Raw genomic sequence first — 12,682 nt, forward strand, 5'->3', positions numbered from 1 at the left:
AAGCTGGAATAAAGATGCGTCCTGTTCGGGAAAGACTGAGACCTCCAGTAGTTCTGACCAAAATCACTTGGGCCTCGTGATTTTCATCTTTTCCTGCAGTTCTCCAGCCTCCTCAGTTCTCCCACGTGCCTCCGCATGGCATTGGGGACAGCATACCACCCTGCTGAAGTCAGCCTCTGCACTCAGTCCCAATTCTGCTGCCCCTTTTTTCTCCTCCATCTTCTAACCATGCCCTAAACACAGCAGTATCCAGGCAAACACAGTGTTAGGTAAAAATTTCCAGGGCTGAGAGACCCAAGAAAAAGGCTGATAACTCCATCATTGCATCAAGAGTTTTTTAAGCAAATTTAAGGCCTGTCTTGGGCAACAAGAGGTCCTGGAGAACCAGGTGCTAAACAACAGGGCAAGATGGATAGGGGTAGTGGGCAGTGACTTGTCCCAGGTAATGTCTTCTCATGCTTACCTGGGGCAAGCAATGGCCTGCCAGGAACCCGCTGGGGGGGGGGGGGGGGCACAGGGGAGGTGTTACTCAGACAGCCTCTAAGGTAGGGGTCTCAAACTCAACTCAGCATGTGGGCCGCAGAGCAAGATCACAGCCGTTCCGCGGGCCACACTAGGTCTACAAAAGGCAACTGTTACGCAACACTTTTCTCACTGCAGTTGAAAACAAAAAAAAATCAGTACAACAAGCACAATTGTACATGCAGTTTACTCAGTGTCACAAAACGACCAGAAACTGTAGTTCGCATCACAACTGCTGTTAACTAAGCTAATATCTAGCTAGGATGCTAGAGAAATGAAAAATACAAGTAGGCCCCTAGGCTTACTTAATTTTATCCAAAATATTTTGAACTTCGTGGATTAGTCTGCGGGCCGCACAAAATTGTTCGGCAGGCCGCATGCGGCCCGTGAGTTTGAGACCCCTGCTCTAAGGGAAGCAGTCTCTGTTCTAGCTGGATAAAACAGTCACATCATGGAAGAGTCTCATCTCTCCACCTGCCTTGGTGACTCAGGAAGCTGGGCCCTGCCGGAAGTGGGCAGAGGTGCCCGGCCAGCCTGTGGGCCCTGTGCAGCCTGACAATTACAGACAGTTCCAGATTGTGCTTTGTTCTCTCCTTGGAACAAAAGACAATGAACTCCTTCCTAGAAATCCTTCAGGCAATAAAGCACACATTCTATACATTGGGAGAAAGACTTGTATCTCATTAGGGCTTAGAAATCTATTCCAGCCTGACCTGTGGTGGTGCAGTAGATAAAGCATCGAACTGGGACACTGAGGTTGCTGGTTCGAAACCCTGGGCCTGCCTGCTTAAGGCATATATGGGAATTGATGCTTCCTGCTCTTCTCTCTCTTTCCCTCCCTCCCCCCCTCCCTCCCTCCCTCTCCTCTCTATAATGAATAAATAAAATCTTTTTAAAAAAAATCTATTCCAGCCAGACCAGGTGGTGGCGCAGTGGATAGAGCGTCGGACTGGGACATGGAGGATCCAGGTTTGAGACCCCAAGGTCACCAGCTTGAGCCCAAGGTCGCTGGCTCGAGGAAGGGGTCATTTGGTTTGTTGTAGGCCCCCCCCCCCCCCGCCCCCGTCAAGGCACATATGAGAAATCAATGAACAACTAAGGAACCGCAACGAAGAATTGATGTTTCTCATCTCTCTCCCTTCCTGTCTGTCTGTCCCTATCTGTCCCTTTCTCTGACTGTCTCTCCCACAAAAAAAAAAAAAAATCTATTCCAGAAGCAAGTTGGCAAATACCTCCTCTGCTCCTTTCCGGCTCTTGTGTCCATGGTAGGTGTTCCCTGACAACCTTTCAGTCGCTGCGATTGACTCACAGTTGGTGAACAGTGAAGCCTGCAGTATCCCACACACATTGGGACCCCAGAGCTGGAAAGCTTGTGGACCAGGGAAAGGGCCTAGGCCAGGGGTCGGGAACCTATGGCTCGCAAGCCAGATGTGGCTCTTTGGATGGCTGCATCTGGCTCACAGACAAATCTTTAAAAAAATAACGTTAAAAATATAAAACATTCTCATGTATTACAATCCATTCATTTTTTACCGCTCATGTTCATTGTTGTGGGTGGCTGGAGCCAATCACAGCTGTCCAGCGGCACAACACCAAATTTTTATTGGATAATGCTTAACGTACACGGGTTGTATGGCTCTCACAGAATTACATTTTAAAATATGTGGTGTTCATGGCTCTCTCAGCCAAAAAGTTTCCCAAGCCCTGGCCTAGGCATTGGGAAGAGACTTCCTACCACTCCAGGTGTGCAACAGCACGTAGGTCACTGGACTCCATTGAACCTTCAGTTTCCTTACCTGTAAGATGGGTGGAAGTGAGGGTTATGTGAGATCAAATGGCAAGTTGCCTATGGGACGTGCTCAGCGTGGGAACCTCCTTCAGGGGGCTGTTTTCCGTCTCTGCCCACATACCTGTTGCCTTTTCCTCAACAGTTGGCTCTCCCCTGTACCCACCCTGCCACCGTGAGCAACCCTTAACTGGACTTACATCTCCCTTCATCTTTAGGAACCTCAAAACTCACCGATGCCTCTGGCGTAGCAAAAGGCCTTTCTCGACCTGCAACAAGCATTGGCACCTTCACATCTTAGTCATGTGAAGGGGAAAAGTTGTGTGGTGGGATTTTTGTTTTGTTTTGAGAGAGAAAGAGGGAAAAACACAGGCAGAGAGAGAGACAAGAAGCATCAACTCCTAGTTGCAGCACTTTAGTTGTTCATTGATTGCTTTCCCATATATGCCTTGTCTTGGGGGCTACAGCAGAGCGAGTGACCCCTTGCTCAAGCCAGTGACCTTTGGGCTCAAGCCAGCAACCATGGGGTTGTGCCTATGATCCCACACTCAAGTCAGCAGCCCCACGCTCAAGCTGTTGAGCCTGTGCTCAAGCCGGTGCCCTCAGGGTTTTGAACCTGGGTCCTCAGCATCCCAGGCTGTTGCTCTATCCACTGTGCAACTGCCTGGTCAGATGTGTATTTGGGTTATTAAATAAACCGTTGGGAATCACTTTAATAATATACTGCAGTAGAAAGATCAAGTGAATTTTCTTAACACCAAGACCAGTTGAGCTTTTGAAGGTTTTTTATATGTTTACCTTTAGTTTCTGATGCAGTTCTTACTCTGACTCCTCCACAGTGTGTCCCATTTTTATCCTGGTGAGGGATGTCCAGGCCCACTGCTCCCATAGAGTCACTGCCAGTGGTGCCAGCCTGTGCCTTTTCAGGTGTGGTGCTGCTATGTCTGGCTGGTCAGCCACTTTCTGCCATACCACTGGCCCCTGAGACAACTAGGCCATAATTTTGACTTTCTGGACAGACCATTTAGAGGCTGACAGTGGTGCTCTTTTTCTTGCAAAGGCTGCCCAACAATAGGCCAGTAACTAAATTATTCAGTGGCCTTTGTCTGGCATGATTAAGAAGTAGAGTGGGGCCCTGGCCAATTAGCTTAGTGTTTAGAGCATTGGCCTGGCCTATTGGAGGTTCTGGGTTTGATTCCTGGTCAGGGCACACAGGAGTAGTGACCATCTGCTTTCCCTCCCTCTCCCCCTTCTTTCCCTCTTCCCCTTTGTTGCTTTGAGCATTGGCCCTGGGTGCTGAGGACATTTTGTTGGTCTGAGAATCAGCCTCAGGTGCTAAAAATAGCTTGGTTGATTTGCACATCAGCCCCAGTCAGGGGTTGCCAGGTGGATCCCAGTCTTGGTGCATCTCCCAGACCATGATCTTGTCTCACTATCTCCCCTCACTTAAGGAAAAAAAAAAAAAAAAAGAAGTGGAATGGATACAGGAACAGATTGATGTTTCTGTTCCCTTCTCCCTTCCTCTCTCTCTAAAATCAGTAAACATTAAAAAAAGAAGTGGGATGGACTTTAAAAAAAATCAACTCCCCCCAAAAATTTAAGTTTAAAAAATCAACTCACAAATATCTGTCCTCACTTCCTCCTGGTTCATATACTTTAGGAAGGCAGTTTGGTCACTGAATGTGGCTTTTCCCAGAAAGGGTTTATCTCTAGGCTGTCTCCTGGGTAATGATCAGGTCATCATTCCTGGGTATGGTGTACCTTCTCCCTAACATCAAGTTCCAGCCCACTTGATCCCTGTGTCTTCCAGGGGCAGACTGATCAGAAGGGGGCCTTGGATTTAAGTTAATTCTGGATAAGCCCCTTAGATTCTTTCTGGGACTGACTGGTCCTATGTCATGAAATCAATGACTACTTGGTGGTTGAGTACCCTTCTGGCCCACATTGTTGCTGTAAATATATAAAAATGCTTGTTCCACTCAAATCTGACCCAAACAGGCCCTGGCCGGTTTGCTCAGTGGTAGAGCGTTGGCCTGGCGTGCAGAAGTCCCGGGTTCGATTCCCGGCCAGGGCACACAGGAGAGGCGCCCATCTGCTTCTCCACCCCTCCCCCTCTCCTTCCTCTCTGTCTCTCTCTTCCCCTCCTGCAGCTGAGGCTCCATTGGAGCAAAGATGGCCCGGGCGCTGGGGATGGCTCCTTGGCTTCTGCCCCAGGCGCTAGAGTGGCTCTGGTTGCGACAGAGCGATACCCCGGATGGGCAGAGCATCGCCCCTTGGTGGGCGTGCCGGATGGATCCCGGTCAGGCACATGCGGGAGTCTGACTGCCTCCCCGTTTCCAGCTTCAGAAAAAAAGAAAAAAAAAAATCTGACCCAAACAAAAGCTCTGGCTGTGAGTAGGTGTTGATGGAGGAAGTGAAGCTATACCTACTGAGATGGGACACAGACTGATTTTAAGTCCTTGAAAGGAGTTAACCACTGGGGCCCGGGACCTAGGGAGGGAGGCCTCAGACCCCAGGAGGTGGGGGGAAGGGAAAGGAGTGCAGTCCCTGTTCTCTCTCCTCTACATCCAACACTGCGTCCTGGCCAACCGCCTGCTCCGCCTGAACCCGGCAGCAGCTACAGCTGGCAATGTGACAGGTAGACCAATTCTGCTGTGTCTGATCCCATCAGTATCAGCTTCTGAATGTGGAGCCCACCCCTAGATGTTTATAAACGCATGGACCTGCACAACCTTATCCTAATCTGGCTGATAACAAAATCACTCTGCTGCCCAGGCAGCCCTGGGTTATACCATGTATGGCAATGGAGGCTGTAACTACTCAGTGGCACTACCCATGTGGCTTAACCAAACTGGGGCAGCATTCCAAGTCAAGCATAAATCCTGAACAGGAATGTCCTGTGCCCCAGCAGTTCATGTGTTTGTGTGTGGGAAAGAATGAGTCATAATGTCTGTCCATGGGCGCACAAGAGCTGCTCCCAGGCCTTGTGATTATCGAAGATCAGCAAGTCACCCTGACCTCCCTGACCACCTAATGGATGACTGATAGCCTTAGATGACTATATCCTGACTCTGGAATAAACCCTGATCATTCACGCCTGGATGGCAGGCTGGCCTCAGAGCAACAAGACCAACCCGCTGGGGCTTAGTAGAGTCTTGTTCATCATAGCCTTATGAGTCAAAGTAAACAAATATGGTCCCAGCCTCTGTTAGATTAATCAGTGGCACACCCTGGCTGATTTCTCAGTTGGTTAGAGTAATGTCCAAAGTGCAGAGGTTGCCAGTTCAATCCCTGGTTGTTGGGTTTGGGTTCAGGGATCCTTTATATTCAGAGCCCCTTTAAAACTCAATCTCCCCCACCCAACTTCCCACTGCAGTGGTCGGCAAACTGCTGCTCTTCGGCCCATTGAGTGTGGCTCTTCCACAAAATACCACATGCGGGCGCTACCTAGATAAGGAAAGTACCTACCTATATAGTTTAAGTTTAAAAAATTTGGCTCTCGCCTGACCTATGGTGGCGCAGTGGATAAAGCATCGACCTGGAATGCTGAGGTCGCCGGTTCAAAACCCTGGGATTACCTGGTCAAGGCACATATGGGAGTTGATGCTTCCTGCTCCTCTCCTCTTTCTTCTCTCTCTCTCTCTCTCTCTCTCTCTCTCTCTCTCTCTCTCTCTCTCTCTCTCCTCCTCCTCCTCCTCCTTCTCTCCTCTCTAAAAATGAATAAATAAAGTCTTTAAAAAAAAATTGGCTCTCAAGAAATTGTTGTACTGTTGATATTTGGCTCTGTTGACTAATGAGTTTGCCGACCACTGCTAGGGCAACTGCTTTATTAAGCATCTCCCTCAATTTAAGCAACTTCCTCAACTTCCTCCTCAATTTAAGCAACTCCCCCCACCCTGGGAGGTTCTGAGAAATGCCCTTGGGACAAGGCCATCATGAGGAACCCGGGGGGTTGGGAAAGGGAGACAGTCTGTATCAAAGGCAACAAACCAACCTATGTTAATCTGAGCGTGTCCAGGTGTACCCAACCCCATGCCAGCAAATGCCTGCAGCAACCCTATACCTACTGCTCCTTCCTGCAGCTCAGGGCCGAGACCCTTTGCTGTCTCAGTCCGCCAGCACCCAGGCATTATAAAAATAAATTTCCCTTTTGGAACATTGTAGCCTTGTGTGTTTTCAGTTCAGCCCACAGTTTCTGCCTTTCACGCTGGTCAGTTCCCAGACAGGAACAGCTTGATGTTCCCGTCTCTCTCCCTCTCTTGCTAAAATCAATAAATAAAATTTTTTTAAAAAGATTAATCAGTGGCTGACTGAAAGGCATACTTGTGTGAAAATTAATCAGAAACCAGGAGGGGTGGATTATCGGTAGAAACAGTACTCCATGGGAGGGGGGGGGGGCGTCTCATGCTGCTACAGGTCTTGCTGGGTGTGCCAAGAATGCATGATCCTGATAGTGGTTTGCCTGGGCCATTTCTCAGGGTTGGGTTTGCAGCAAGCACCTTGAAGGATGAGGAAATGATTCCCCTTCAACAAAGAGCACACTTGCATACTGCCTGCTGTAATGTGGCAGGTCCCCCAAGCTCAGGGTCCCACTCTTGTAATGCAGTCCACCGCATGTGCAGGGCCCATTTGGACTCTGCTTTGTCTCCATGGGCAACGGAAACCAACACAGATGCTGATGCTTATGTCGCTGGCTGCGAGTAATAAAGCCGTTTGTTTCTAACCCAGGAGTCTCAAGGTCTTGTCAGCATTTGGAAACTGCTACAGGCTAACTTACTAGCTGATAAACAGAGTAAAATAAAACCCCAGACATATCAGCTGGGTGGAGGCCAGCTCGGCTGTTGGCCCCTTAGCAACTCCCAAAGGATGGCTGTCAGGATTTTCTGATTAGTAATTAGCATTCCAGAATGCCCAGGGTCAGCGCAGCACTTACATCTGTGGGAAAGGAAACCGAGGCCCTCCATATTGCATGATGCAGGTCTTCCATCCTAGGATGTGGTTAAATTCTAACGAAAACAGTCCACTACAGGGATTATGGTGTTTATAGAACCAGAGCACTCTGTTCATGTAAACTTCAGGAAAGAGACCAAATCAGGCCTTGAAGCAGTTGCTTTTCCAATGAGCCGTGTCAGTCCTCAGACATGTAGAAGTGTGGGACCCTCATGGAGGACTCTCCCTACGCTACTAAAGTTAGTGTCCAGGAATCTCTTCTAAATTGTAGTGATGTAAGTAAAAGCATCACAGCTGGAGTGACTATCTGAAAAATGTGTGCTGGTGAAAAGAAGCTGATCTAGTAGTGAGTGATATCAGTATAGCAGACCAGCTGGGAACACAAGTCCCCTTCCCCTACAAAGCAAAAGGCCTTGCTTCTACCCTTAGGTAGATTTTTTTTTATTTTGACCTTTTAAAGGCAGAAATAATGAGGAAACAAGCAGGGGAGGGCAGTGCCATTAGGAGCAGGCAGGAACTGGGGAGGACAGACAGTCCCTGCCACCGTCAGCCATGAGAACTGAATGTCAGGGAACTAATATTTTCCAAAGAACAAGAATGGACATGCTCTTGTCCTGGGACCTTGCACCTATGCTTTTCTTTCTTTTTTTTTTTTTTATTTATTTATTCATTTTAGAGAGGAGAGGGAGAGACAGAGAGAGAGAGAGAGAGAGAGAGAGAGAGAGAGAGAGAAGGGGGGAGGAGCTGGAAGCATCAACTCCCATATGTGCTTTGACCAGGCAAGCCCAGCACCTATGTTTTTCCTTCCAGCATTTGTGTGCACCTTCGCAGCGTTAATCTGGCTTCCATTTGTACACCTGGGTCAGGTAGAGCAGGGCAATAAGGGATACTCACTGCCACCAACAGACAGTGGTGAGACAGGCTCCCGAGCCCATTTTCCTCTTCTCCCTTTCAGGAATAAAAACCCCCAGGTTTTAGTGGGTGTGTGCCTCCCCAGCTAGGAACCGTATTTCCCAGTCTCCCCTGCAGTGACCATGTGTCTAAATCCTGCCTCCAGGTAGGATTCTTAAAAGTAAGTGCTGTGCTCTCCACTGGCTCTTCCCTTCCTGAGGAACCAATGGTGGGCGCCAGCCTGTCCAAGGACAACATCCTGGAGGGATGGGGGACAACCTGGGCAACCAACCAGATGGAAGGAGCCCAGGACCTGCACTCACCTACTTTGGACTCCCACCAGCTTAGGCTTTCATGGAAGAGAGAAATGAAGCTACTTTGTTCATTCAGCCTCTGTCTTAAGAGTCTTTGCAAAACCTGCCACATCTTAACTATAATACAGGAGTGATTAGAAGGGTGTCTGGGTGGCCCTGGCCGGTTGGCTCAGCGGTAGAGCGTCGGCCTGGCGTGCGGGGGACCAGAGTTCGATTCCTGGCCAGGGCACATAGGAGAGGCACCCATTTGCTTCTCCACCCCTCCCCCTCTCATTCCTCTCTGTCTCTCTCTTCCCCTCCCGCAGCCAAGGCTCCATTGGAGCAAAGATGGCCCGGGCGCTGGGGATGGCTCCTTGGCTTCTGCCCCAGGCGCTAGAGTGGCTCTGGTCGCAATAGAGCGATGCCCCGGAGGGGCAGAGCATCGCCGCCTGGTGGGCAGAGCATCACCCCTGGTGGGCGTGCCGGGTGGATCCCGGTGGGGCGCATGCGGGAGTCTGTCTGACTGTCTCTCCCTGTTTCCAGCTTCAGAAAAATAAAAAAAAAAAAAAAAAAAAAAGTGAAAAAAAAAGAAGGGTGTCTGGAGGACCAGGCTGTGGCCTCTCCAGACCTATTCAACCTTCTTTTTCTTTTCTTTTCTTTTCTTTTCTTTTTTTTTTGTGCAAGAGAGAGAGACACACAAGAGACAGACAAGAAGGAAGAGAGATGAGAAGCATCAACTCATAGTTGTGGCACCTTAGTTGTTCATTGATTGCTTTCTCATATGTCCCTTGATCGGGGGGGCTCCAGCCGAGCCAATGACCCCTTGCTCAAGCCAGCAACCTTGGGCTCAAGCCAGCGACCATGGGGTCATGTCTGTGATCCCACACTCAAGCCAGGACCCCATGCTCAAGCTGGTGAGCCCTCACTCAAGCTGGATGAACCCATGCTCAAGCTGGAGGCCTCAGGGTTTCAAACCTGGGTCCTCAGCATCCCAGGTCTATGCTCTATCCACTGCACCACTGCCTGGTCAGATTCTCCCCACAATTTTAGCACAGTAGTAGAGGGCTTCTTCATCTTTGGTCTGGAAGATTGCTCACACTGTTACTCCACAACCTTCTAGCCCAGTGTCCTTGGGCATGGATTTGTGCCTTTTGAGGCTCAAATGCCTCATCTATAATATGAAGATTCTATTGCCGATTTTATGAGGAATCATGATACTATAAAAATAAAACCTGACATTTATTGAGCACCTATTTACCTTGTACCAGGCAGGCTCTGTGCAAGACTATCTACCTTAGAAAGTAAGTTGTCTACTTTACAGAGGAGGAAACCTAGGCCCAGAGTGGTTGACTTATGTGTCCACAGAGCAGGAAGAGCAAGTGTTCACCTGTAAGCAGACTGACCTCTGGAACCCAAACTTGTAGCCATTCTATGCTTGCTCTAACCTGCCTTTGCACAGTGCTTGCATCAGATAACCTCACTCATTCACCACATGATAGCAAGCACCAACTCAGAGTCTGCTGTTCCGGGTGCTGGGCAAAGCAGACCAGGTCCCCATACTAATTGAATTTATGATCTGCCAGGAGAGATAGCCATTTTCTCTGATATCCTGCATCCAGTTGTGGAAAAACCACAATTACAGGTATTTCACCTCTTCTCATTTAAAGAATAAAGATCTTTGCCTGACCAGGCAGTAGCACAGTGGATCGAGTGTCAGACTGGGATACAGAGGACCCAGGTTTGAAACCCCAAGGTCGCTGGCTTGAGGATGGGCTCATCCAGCTTGAGCAAGGCTCACCAGCTTGAGCATGGGGTAGCTGGTTTGAGTGTGGGATCGTAGACATGACCCCATGATTGCTGGCTTGAGCCCAAAGGTTGCTGCCTTGAAGCCCAAGGTCGCTGGCTTGAGCAAGGGGTCATTGGCTCGGCTGGAGGAACCCCCCCCCCCCAATCAAGGCACATATGAGAAAGCAATCAATGAACAACTAAGGTGTCACAATGAAAAACTAATGATTGATGCTTCTTATCTCTCTCCCTTCCTGTCTGTCCCTGTCTCTGTTCATTTATAAGACAGTGCTTCCCATTCCTCCCCATTTTTCTTTTCCTCCATTCTCACTTCTAGTTTGATCTCCTTGCAGTACTTCAAATACACAAGCACGTTCCTGCCTCAGGACTTTTGCATTTGACATTTCCTCTGCCTAGAACACTCTTCCTTCATATGCTTGCATGGCTTGTCTTCTCATCTTTGGATATTTATTTATTTATTGAGAGAGAGAGGGACAGACAGGAAAGGAGAAAGATGAGAAGCATCAATTCTTCATTGTAGCACCTTAGTTGTTCACTGATTGCTTTCTCCTATGTGCCTTGACCGGGGGGTGCCGCTCCAGCCGAGCCAGTGATCTTGGGCTCAAGCCAGCGACTTTGGGCTTCAAGCCAGTGCTATCTTTGGGCTCAAGCCAGTGACCTTGGGCTTCAAGCCAGTGCTACCTTTGGACTCAAGCCAGTGACCATGGGGTCTTGTCTATAATCCCACACTCAAGCCAACAACCCCGCGCTCAAGCCGGATGAGCCTGAACTTGGGCACCATATTACTTTTTTTTTTCCATATTACTTTTTTAAAAGTAGTTTTTATTGGGATATAAATTACATAAAACTCACCCCTTTCAAATGTACAATTCACTGATCTTTAATAACTTTTTTTTAGATTTTGATTTTATAGAGAGGATAGAGAGAAACAGCAATTGGGGGTTAGAGAGGAGAGCAGGAAGTATCGACTCAGTTGCTTCCCATATGTGCCTTTACTGGGCAAGCCCAGAGTTTAGAACCAGCGACTTCAGCATTCCAGGTTGATGCTTTACACACTGTGTCACCACAGGTCAGGTAATCTTTAATAGAAACTTTACCAAGTGGTGCAAATGCCTCCACAAATCAGTTTTAGAACATTTCTCCTCCACACCCCAATATCCCTCCTGTCCATGTACAGTTAATCCCCACTCAGCTCCCAGCAACCACTAACCCACTCTCTAATTGCCTTCTGTGAGCACGTCACATGAACGCTGTCGCACAGCAGGCAATCTCTTGTTCCTGGCTCCTCTCACCTAGCGTGAGTCTAAGGTCCACTCTGACGTAGCATGTGTCAGTTTATCCTTTTTGTTGTATCGATATATCACACTTTACCTAGCCATTCACCAATGGACATTTTAGTTTCCAGGGTTGTTTTGATTTTTTTTATATATATACATTCTACCTTGTATCCCTATAGAATGTCAATTCTAGGAGGCTGGAAATTCTGTTCACCTCTGTACCCCCAGCACTTCAACTGTGCTGGACACATAGTAGGTACCCGATAAATATATGTTGCTAGAATGAATGAGAATAAATATAACTTCAGAGAATGGTAAGCAAGGGCTCTGCTGGCCACCAAGCAGGGCAGAGGTGCTAGACTGACAGGGCCGTGTGGAACCAGCAGTCAGGGCAGGCTTCTCTAAGGAATGGGCTCTGGAGCAGAGACCTGAGTGCACAAGGCTGATGACTACACGGTCATCTCATCCCCAGGCCCCGGACACCTGCCGCTGCCTGCTCACTGCTGTGGGTAGGTACAGGCTGCCCAGCTGCTGGTGGCTGGGCTGGAGGGAGACTCACAAGGACACAGACTGACAGTGAAGGGAGCGGATGGCTCAGCCGCAGCTCCTCCCTCAGCCTGGCCTGGGCCCAGCTCAGTAGGGGAGGGAGGACTGCCTTCCACTGGCTGCCCCTTTTCTGAGCACCTTCCAGGGTGAGATGGAGGGGCCATGCACAACCTCAGCCGAGCCACACTGCCAGGGTGTGAATCTCAGCTCCAGTCTGTTCACTTGCCCCTCAGTTTTCTTATATCTAAAATAAGGATAGTAACTGTATGCCCCCATGTATAAGATGCACCTTAATTTGGGGGCCCGAAATTTGGAGGAAAGAAAGAATTACATAAAGTTACTGAACTCAAGTTTTATTCATCATAAAATTTATACAACTCATCACTGTCAAAACTCCCATCCATTAGCTTGTCCTCATCTGTGTCTGATGACAAATCAGTCTTCAACAATGAGTGCAAAAAAACAGGAAATGCAAGTAAAAAAAATCTACAACCACTGTATAAGACACATCCAGTTTTTAGATCCCAAATTTTTCAAAAAAAGGTGCAACTTATAAATGGGGGAATATGGTACCTTTTATCTTTAAAAGCCAAAACATTGTTTCATGAGCC

The sequence above is a fragment of the Saccopteryx leptura genome, chromosome 9 (genome assembly GCF_036850995.1).
Source record: "Saccopteryx leptura isolate mSacLep1 chromosome 9, mSacLep1_pri_phased_curated, whole genome shotgun sequence".
NCBI classification, from domain to species: domain Eukaryota; kingdom Metazoa; phylum Chordata; class Mammalia; order Chiroptera; family Emballonuridae; genus Saccopteryx; species Saccopteryx leptura.